The sequence below is a fragment of the Coturnix japonica genome, chromosome 25 (genome assembly GCF_054131305.1).
Source record: "Coturnix japonica strain WE chromosome 25, WE-NBRP24, whole genome shotgun sequence".
Classification (NCBI taxonomy): Eukaryota; Metazoa; Chordata; class Aves; order Galliformes; family Phasianidae; genus Coturnix; species Coturnix japonica.
In genome coordinates, this window is record NC_140687.1 from 3,375,618 (window position 1) to 3,385,446 (window position 9,829).

Here is a 9,829-nt window from a genome sequence, read left to right on the forward strand (position 1 = left end):
GCAAAACAGGAGGACAGTACAGCGGATTTGTGCAGCTGCATCAACACCCTGGGTGCTAAAGGAATGCAAAGACAGAAATATCAAAACTACAAGGAGGGAAGCTATGTTTAGTAATATCTTTTCTCATTTACAACAGGCAGTTGGCACTACTAAAGGAAAATCCCAGGCCTCAGGTTCTGACAGTGCGACAATCTGGCACGGACTCAGATGTGAGTGATCCAAATGGTTTCCAGGTTCTAATACCACTTCTGTGAATTCACACGTTTTCTCTCTTAACTTTCCCACAGCCTTCACATGTCCACAGAACATCCCACAAACTCTCCTTTATGGCGCACGTAGGCACTCATCCCACCAGAGCCATCAGTCATTCCTAGCCATGTGCTTCTCCTCCAGTCACGGACAGTATCACACGGCCATAATGCATCTTAAATGACTTAGTTTTTCTGTTCTTTCTGGAGGTGTCCTTGGTTCCTAGCCTTACCTTCTCATGCCGTTCATCTTCCTCTGCAGCTCCTGCTCTGAAGAGTCTTCTTATGTTCCCACATGACAGGAAGAAAATGAAGACACAACCCCTGCCACCAAGGTCAGCTCTGCAGCACACGTTACCTGAGGAGCACTTGGCTACTCATGCAAACTGCACAGTGCCAGGAAGATTGTTACATGTTGCACTTCTTCTTCTCCTGGCTCAGAAATTAAATTTTCTACCTAGAAAATGGAAAACAAACAAACAAGCAAACAAAAAACAACAACAACAAAAAACACCTCACCTGACATAAAGGAGACATGATTGTTACTATGGAATTCCGGAGGGCAAGGTATTTGCCCTCTCTATGAAGAAGCTGACTGCAAAGGACTAAGAACAGCCACGATCACGTTGAGAACTTGCGGGTAAAATTCGGGACTGAACCAATAATGGGCTTCTGGAGGTGAGGGTCTGCTCCAGGCCGCCTGGTCAAGGGAGCCTGTTCTTGGGCCCTGCTTACTGCAGCTACCAGAAGCACCGCGCTCACTGACTCTCAACTTGATGGGGGATTCCAGTCAGGCTGGGAAATCAGCATGGCTGGCTGCAAGCTGTCTGAGAGACTGCTGGACTGCACTGGGAATAACTTTGTGGGCCAAGCATTAAGCACACCAAGCAGAAGGGAAGGTATTGGACAGACCGACCAGAGGTCAAGCGTTGCTGGACCTGCTGCTCACCAACGCTGAGGAGATCATCAAAGGCGTCAAGGTTGGAGGCTGCCTGGGCTCCAGCGATCATGCCCTGGTTGAGTTTGTGATCTCAAGCGATGTGGGCCTGGCAAAGAGCAGGACCAGGATGCTCAACTTTAGAAGAGCAGACTTCAAGCTACTCAATGGAATGCTGGCCAAGATCCCCTGGCGCGCTGCCCTCAAAGATAAGGACGTTGAGGAGAGCTGGCTACTGTTCAAGGATGCCCTCCTGGCAGCACAAGAGGTCTCCATTCCCCTGATTAAGAAAGTGGGCAGGAGAGGTAGAAAACCGGCATGGCTCAGCAAGGACCTGCTAAGAGAACTGAGGGTGAAGAAAGGGGTGTACAAGCTCTGGAAACAAGGCTGTGTCACCCGGGAAGAATACAGGGATGCCGTCCGAACTTGCAGATGTGGGATCAGGAAAGCCAAGGCTCAGGCAGAACTGAACTTGGCGAGGGATGTGAAAAACAACAAGAAAACCTTCTACAGGTACATTGGCCAGAAGAGACAGGCCAAAATGGGCGTGCCTACTCTGGTAAATTTAAAAGGAGAAATGGCTTCAACAGATGAAGAGAAAGCTGAGGTGCTGAATGAGTTCTTCACCTCGGTCTTCACTGGTGGCCAGGATTCTAGTCTTTTTCACGTCCCTAAGTCTTGCACCCCCATACCTCCATGTGGGGACCAAGGAGGTAAATCCCTCCCCACTGTAAGGGTAGAGCAAGTCCGAGAGTGCCTCCTTAGACTGAATGAGTATAAGTCTATGGGGCCAGATGGCGTGCATCCCAGGGTCCTGAAGGAGCTGGCTGAGGTGGTTGCTGAGTCGCTCTCCATCATATTTGAGAAGTCGTGGCTGTCAGGTGAGGTCCCGGATGATTGGAGGAAGGGTCACGTCACTCCCATTTACAAGAAGGGGAGCAGGGACGACCCGGGTAACTACAGGCCGGTGAGTCTCACCTCTGTGCCTGGGAAGATTATGGAACAGATCCTCCTGGACAACATGCTTGATCGCATAAAGAATAAGCATGTGATCCGAGACAGCCAGCATGGCTTCACCAGGGGAAGGTCATGCTTAACTAATCTTATGGCCTTCTATGATGGAGTGACGGCGTTGGTGGATGAAGGGAAGGCGACCGATGTCATTTACCTGGACCTGAGCAAGGCCTTTGACATGGTCCCCCATCACATCCTCATCTCCAAATTGGAGGGAGGTGGATTTGATGGGTGGACAACTAGATGGATAAGCAATTGGTTGAAAGGCCGCAGACAGAGGGTGGTGGTCAATGGCTCTATGTCCAGGTGGAGGCCGGTAACGAGCGGCGTCCCTCAAGGGTCTGTCTTGGGACCGGTGCTCTTTAACATCTTTATTAATGACATCGATGAGGGAATGGAGTGCACCCTCAGCAAGTTTGCTGATGACACCAAGCTGAGTGGTGCAGTCGATACGGTGGAGGGAACAGATGCCATTCAGAGGGACCTTGACAGGCTGGAAAGCTGGGCTCGGGTGAACCTAATGAGGTTCAACACGGCAAAGTGCAAGGTTTTGCACTTGGGCCGGAAGAACCCCAGGCACCTGTACAGGCTGGGAGGAGTTGTCCTTGAGAGCAGCTCGGCTGAAAAAGACCTAGGGGTCCTGATAGATGAGAAACTTAACATGAGCCAGCAGTGCGCTCTGGCAGCCCGGAAAGCAAATGGGATCCTGGGCTCCATCAGGAGAGGGGTGGTCAGCAGGGATAGGGAGGTGATCGTCCCTCTCTACTCTGCTCTTGTGAGGCCCCATCTGGAGTACTGTGTCCAGGTGTGGAGCCCTCAGTACAAAAAAGATATGGAAATTTTGGAAAGGGTCCAGAGGAGGGCCACAAAGATGATCAGGGGGCTGGAGCACCTCCCCTATGAGGACAGGCTGAGGGAGTTGGGTTTGTTCAGCCTGGAGAAGAGAAGGTTGCGAGGTGACCTCATTGCAGCCTTTCAATACCTGAAGGGAACTTACTCCCAGGAGGGGAGTAAACTCTTCGAAAGGGCTGATAATAGCAGGACTAGGGGAAATGGTTTTAAGTTGAAGGAGGGAAGATTTAGGTTGGATGTTAGGGGAAAGTTCTTTACTAGAAGGGTGGTTAGGTCCTGGAACAGGCTGCCCAGTGAGGTTGTGGATGCCCCGTCCTTGGAGGTGTTCAAGACCAGGTTGGACAGGGCCCTGGGCAACCTGATCTAGTAAATGTGTATGTTTGGTGGCCCTGCTAGGCAGGGGGGTTGGAACTACATGATCCTTGAGGTCCCTTCCAACCCGGGTAATTCTGTGATTCTGTGATTCTGTGAAGGGAAGCATTACTGGACATGCTGCACAGCAGGGGTTAAGACTGGAGGTGGTCAGGGCTGTAGTGACCATGCCCTCCTAGAGTTCCTCATCTCAAGGAATGCGGGCCTGGCAAAAAGCAAAGTCAGGACCCTGAGCTTCAGGAGAGTCAGCTGCAGGCTGTTCAAAGAATTCTTGGACGAGAGACACTGGAAAACTGTTCTTAGGGGCAAAGGGTTCAAACATCCCTTTGTGTGCACCTGTGTGCAGCCCAACTCCTCAGCACAGCCCTGTGCAAGCACACATTTGTGCCACCGCATCCACGCACTATCTATGTGCTCACACACACTCACACAACCACATCCCTTAGTGCAGCCCTGTGCGCACACACACTCACACATGTGTAACCCCTTCCTTTCACTCCCAAAGTGCACGCACACACCGGTACCACAATGTCCTTGTGCAGCTCCAACACTCTGCACACCCCTGTGCACGTACATATATGTGCATGCTCGTCCTTGCACACATACCCACAGACCTACACACACCTGAGCAACACCACTGGTTTGTACACTCATGGACACAAATGTGTGTACAACACCATCCATGCACAAATACACACACACACACACGGATCCCCACTGCTTTGCACAATGCTGTGCACACTCACGTGTGTCATGCACTGATTTCCCATCCAGTCCTCGAGGGGTCACTTACTTAGGACAGGAGTGCAGGGGAGCAGCCAGAAGCTGTTTGCATTCCCTGCTGTCTGCTGGGCAGCTTTGCTGGAGATGCTTGAGTTGCTTTGCTTTTCCTTGGGAGGTGGGAAGGAGCTTTGAATTTGAGGCACATCCCGTGCCAGAGCATCCCGATGGCACAAGGGGGATCAGGGCCCCTCTATTGGTTACCTCGGTGGCTTGCAGCAACTGGAACTTTTTGCCTATTGAGAAAGCTAAAAAGTGTGAGTTCCTCCTGACCCATATCAACAAAAATCTCAACCATAAAAAAGAGACGTCTTCGTATTCAAGCAAATGACAACAGTAAGACCATGCATGTTGTTTTGTTGTATTCCCTCTGTAATCATGGGGAGGATATGAAGAAGTGGTATAATTCATCCACTTCTGCACTTCAGGCACAAGTTCCTTAGAATTGGAAGAGACCCTTAAAGGCCATCTAGCCCAGCTCCCCTGCAATAAAAAGGGACATTCACAGCTAGATCAGGTTGCTCACAGCCTGGTCATTAGTCATCCCAGAGGCAAAACACACACTGAATGATCTCTCCTTCAGTCATAAATCCTTGGAGACAACAGCATTGACACTGCATGTTACTGAAGCAGTAAAAGAAATTGCTCCTGTAACTCTCCTTGTGTTAAGTAAAATGATGATAAAAAGCAATGGAATGCTTTGGCAGGACACCAAAACCATCCTCCTTCCTTGATATCTGCTGCAATGGAACCTTCCACTGGAAGAAAGCCTCTGATGACTTGTCACCCCAGAGAGGTCAGCTTTAGAAGCAGGACTGCTGCACAATAGAATGAACTGGAGCTCCTTAGCATCTCTTACATCCAGGAGGGGTGTGATCAGACCCACCTATCACCTTCAGGTGCGCTTTCTGACACCTTGTCTGACTTCACTGTCACTGTGCCAGCATCCTCAGGCTTAACCTGCTTCATTGTCAGTGTGCAGCAATTGCCAACGTTCTTGATGTCATTGTAATTGTTGGTGTAAAGGAGGTTGCCATTCAGGAACCATTCCACGTCCTCGTCATTATGGGACAGCTCGCAGGAGAAGACAGCAGAGCTCTCTTCTTCAATTTCTACATCCTGCAGGTGCTTCGTTACTTCTACATTGCGGGCTGTGGGGAAACAAGGTGAACTGTTACCACTGTTACTATAAATCATACTGGGATGTGGTAGAATGGTTGGACTAGATGATCTTTGTGTAATCATCTATGTGAAGATAATACATGTATAAAGTTAGCAGGAGAGAACGGCAGAAGTCAACCTCAAGAAGAGAAATCTGAGGTGAAATAGGACATGGAAGAGGCCACCCTCCCTGCTCATACCTTCAGCTGTCAGCGTGGCCTCAGTCTCTGCAATTCCTGCCTTGCACTTGTACACACCAGCATCATCGGGCTTCAGCTTCAGAATTCTGAGCTCTACTGAATGCTTATCCCTCTTGATCTTGTACTTCTCAGAGGGCTCGATGGGTGTGCGGCCCTTGAACCATTTCACAACCTTTGGAGAAGGCCTGAAGTCACAGGACAGGATGACAGAATGACGTTCCAAAGCTGTCTTGTCCTCCAACTTCCTGGTGATTTCTATATGGTAATCTGCAAAGCAGGGGTGGAAGAGAAGAAAGGATGAGGACAATTGGAAGAAGAGGAAAGTCTCTTGCGTGTATTCCATTCCAATTAATGTCAAGTTCACAATGGTTCTTTGAACGACTCTAAAGATAAAACAAACGATTGTCTATAGGGAATGCCATTGACTACATTTCTATGAAGTAATACTGTACAGTATCTACCAAATGCAAGGTCCAGCTCTTGTTCTGTGCTTATTAAATTGCTCCCAATTGTTGAGGCTTTTATTCAAATAAGAGTGAGTTGAAAATATAACAAGTACTTTAGGATGTGAATGGATAATCTTACGCTGGGGACAACAGCAGATAAAAAGCCTGCAAGTTTCTTTCAGATGAAATCAATGACAAACCGCACCAAATTTAGGTGCTACCAAACTTAAACTTGTCTAGTTCAGAAATACAATTAATTTCACCTGATTTGACTTCTTTGCTATAGCCAAGGACAAAACCTCAGCTCTGTAAATCTGAATAGTAAGCACATCACAGCTATTCAAACACATCTTTTACTGAGATGCAGCTGTCTCATTTAGTGTCCAACGACTTTGAACTGGAAATGGAGCAGACCAAAGCAGAATCTAAACATGGCTTCTACAAGGACTGATCAAATGCGGCCACCGTCAAAGTATCTGATACAGAAGGATCACACTCACTGTCAGACAAAACCTCTTTGGAGAGGTGAACTGACTGCCCTGTTCACCCCCACTTTGGAAATAACTGCACTCATTTCCTACCTGCTCCCAGCAGTGTGGGATGGTGGGATAGCATCACACTTCCCACACTAAGCATCCCACCATGTCACTTGTTCCACCTAAACCTCAGTCCCAAAACAAAAGGGGAACTCGCTTCTGAACCCTCTTCACTTCATTTCAGATGTCTTATATGCTTGATCTCCAACCCACCCCCCACTCAGGAGAAAGACCCCCCGCTTACACCCTACCATCTTGTTGCATTCTGATGTTGTCATCAGCCTTCAGCTTGTTGTCCTCTTTGTACCACTGGGTCTGAACCTCATCGTGTGAAATCTCACAGACAAAAGATGCACTCCCATATTCATTCACTTCCACATCTTCCAGTGCTTTAACAATCTTGATATCTCCAGCTGTGAAACAGTAGAGATATATTTGTCAGGGTATTTCCAGAACTGAGTGCAGCATCTTTTCCTTACACATATTTACATAGAAAATAAGTAGGATTATGTTTTATTCTAAACCATCATCCATTCCTGAGTCATTTCTCTCTTCAACACAGTCAATGCATTATTGCCCTTGAACTTAAAGACAGACCTACTAGCTACAATGGAGCTCCCTGCAAACAGTTTTCATGGAAACCAGAATCTCATTTATTCTAAAACCTTTCAAGCAAAATTAAGGGTAGAAAAACAATAGAACTGACTGAATCTTTAAGGTCATTTAGTTCCAGTCCCCCTGCTATAGGCAGGGACACCTCCCTCCACACCAACTCTTCTCCTCAGGGTCAAGGCTTCTCTCAAATCATTCTCCTCTAAGCCTGTGCCTGTGCTTGGGATTGCCCTGACCCAGGTGCAGGGCCTTGTACTTGGCCACACTCAAGTTCATGAGGCTGCCAAGGGCCCACCTCTCCAGCCTGTCCAGGTCCCTCTGAGTAGCATCCCTTCCCTCTAGCACATCAACAGCACCGCTCAGCTTGGTGTCATCTGCAAACTTGCTGAGGCTGCATTTGATTCCACTCTCCATGTTGCCTACAAAAATGTTAAATAACACTGGTCCCAACACCACCCTCCACCTGGACACTGAGCTATTGACTGCAGCTCTCTGAGTGTGACCATCCAGACAGTTCCCTATCCTGCAACTGGTCCATCCATCAAAATCATTTTTCTCCAGTTTGGTGACCAGGATGTCATGCAGGACGGGATCAAATGCTCTGCACAAGTCCAAGTAGATGATGTCAGTTGCTCTCCCATTATCCACTGATGCTGTTACTCCATCATGAAAGGCCACCAAGTTTGTCAGACATGGCTTGACCTTGATGAAGCCATATTGGTTACCACCAATTACCTCATCTTTATTTTCCAAACTATGCCAAGGAGAACTAGACAGAACTCTACAGTGTTGTGTCACTACAAACCTGTCTGAACCATTGGCTTCTCTGCATGCTCATCACTAGTCTCTCCTTAGCTTGTGTGCCTACAAACAATGTATGGGGAATGTCAGCCACAAATCTTACCTAGGGGACATCTTTGCTTCAAAATCCTTTGAACATCACACAATCCCTTTTAACTCTCCAGGTCTGCATTTAGTTATGTCAGAATCAGGCCATATTTCTGTGCTGCTATATCCCTTTCCTTCTGAAGGGCCTGGATACAACTTGGATTAACCTCAGGAGAAGAGTTCCTGCATAGAATCATAGATTTACCCAGGTTGGAAAAGACATTGAAGATCATCAAGTCCAACCGCAGCCTAACCAGTACCCTAACTCTAAAAACCCTACACTAAATCATATCCCTGAGTACCACATCCAAAAGGCTCTTAAACACAACCAGGGATGGTGATTCAACCACCTTTCTGGGGAGCCTATTCCAGTACCTAAAATCTCTAGTATCTAAATCTCTCTAAAAGAGCACAGGTATTAATCTGACCAGAAAGGTTCCTGTTTGTTCATAAAATGAGCCTTTTCCGCTCCATCTTGCATAGGCCACTGGGCACAGGGTAGCTGGGAGACCACAGAAAAAGTGGTTCTGTGAGCAATAGGGAAACTACTGCCTAATCCAACTCCTCCAATCTCTGCGCTCTGCCAGCATGTCTAAATAGGGTGGCAGATACACACAGGAGATAAATATTTCCACTTCCCTCAGCCAACACTGCTCTGAATTTCTATGGGACACACAGTTAGATGAAAAGGCATTTGACAAAGAAGGAAATGAAAGAGTTTAATCTGCTGTGTCATTCTCTCGGTAGCCAGAATAACTAACCCTCGCCAGTGTTAGTTCAAAGAATAGGCAGATTTTATCTCCTGACATGAGCAGTAATTCAAAGAAGCTGGTATATGATCCAGTATCCTGCATATTCACTGCAGGCAGGAAAAGACATTATGAGATAAGGGAGATCTACACATCACTTGTTATGAACACCTCATAAAGATAAAACCACACACAAGAGGAGAGTTTAGGAAGAGGACCACTCTTGGACTACTTTCCAAGAGGCATCAATTAGTAACTCTCTTCGCTCATTTTTCACACTACTCCACAGTGTCCTCCTGAGCCCCCTTACTCCTGTTGCCAACTGCTGATGCAGGGAATCCTGAGGAACCAAGGATTCATAGTTGTTCCATCAGTAGTCCTTGGTCAGCTCTCCCTCCCTGCCCCTTCTGTTTTGATCCCACTAACCAAATTTTAGTTAGTCTGAAAAGAGGATGGAAACCTCCGCAGCAATTAGTTTCTAAATATCTTGCAATGGGCAGCTTGTAGGAGCCCCATCTCAATGCCCACAGCACAGGAGGCAGGACTGCTTAGCCCATGCACTAGTGCATTTACCAGCACAGATGTAAGCCCAGATCTATGCACACCAAATACAGGCTCTCAGTTTGCACAAGGAGGCATCCATGGAGCTGAAGTATTAGGCAGATATTGTGGTGGGGCAGCAGTTATTGAGACGCCAGACAGAAAGGACACAGATAACGTGGCAACTCAGCTTTACCATTATGACTGATGATGGAACATCTAATTTCACTGCTCAAAAGAGAACTTCCATATAACTGGAAAGAATGAAATTCACAGGGGAAACCACACACAGACACACACAAAAGCAATACAAAGGAGATGAAGGATGGTTCACATACTAGTGATTCACTCTGAGACGCAAGCAAATGAAAGAGTATCCCCAACCATTTGCCTCCTAAAATGCTAAGTACATAAACTCATTGCTGTGATAACTCTGCCAGACGTGAGTCATACACTGTAAAACCTTATGGGGTCAATCAGTTTAACTTCATAAA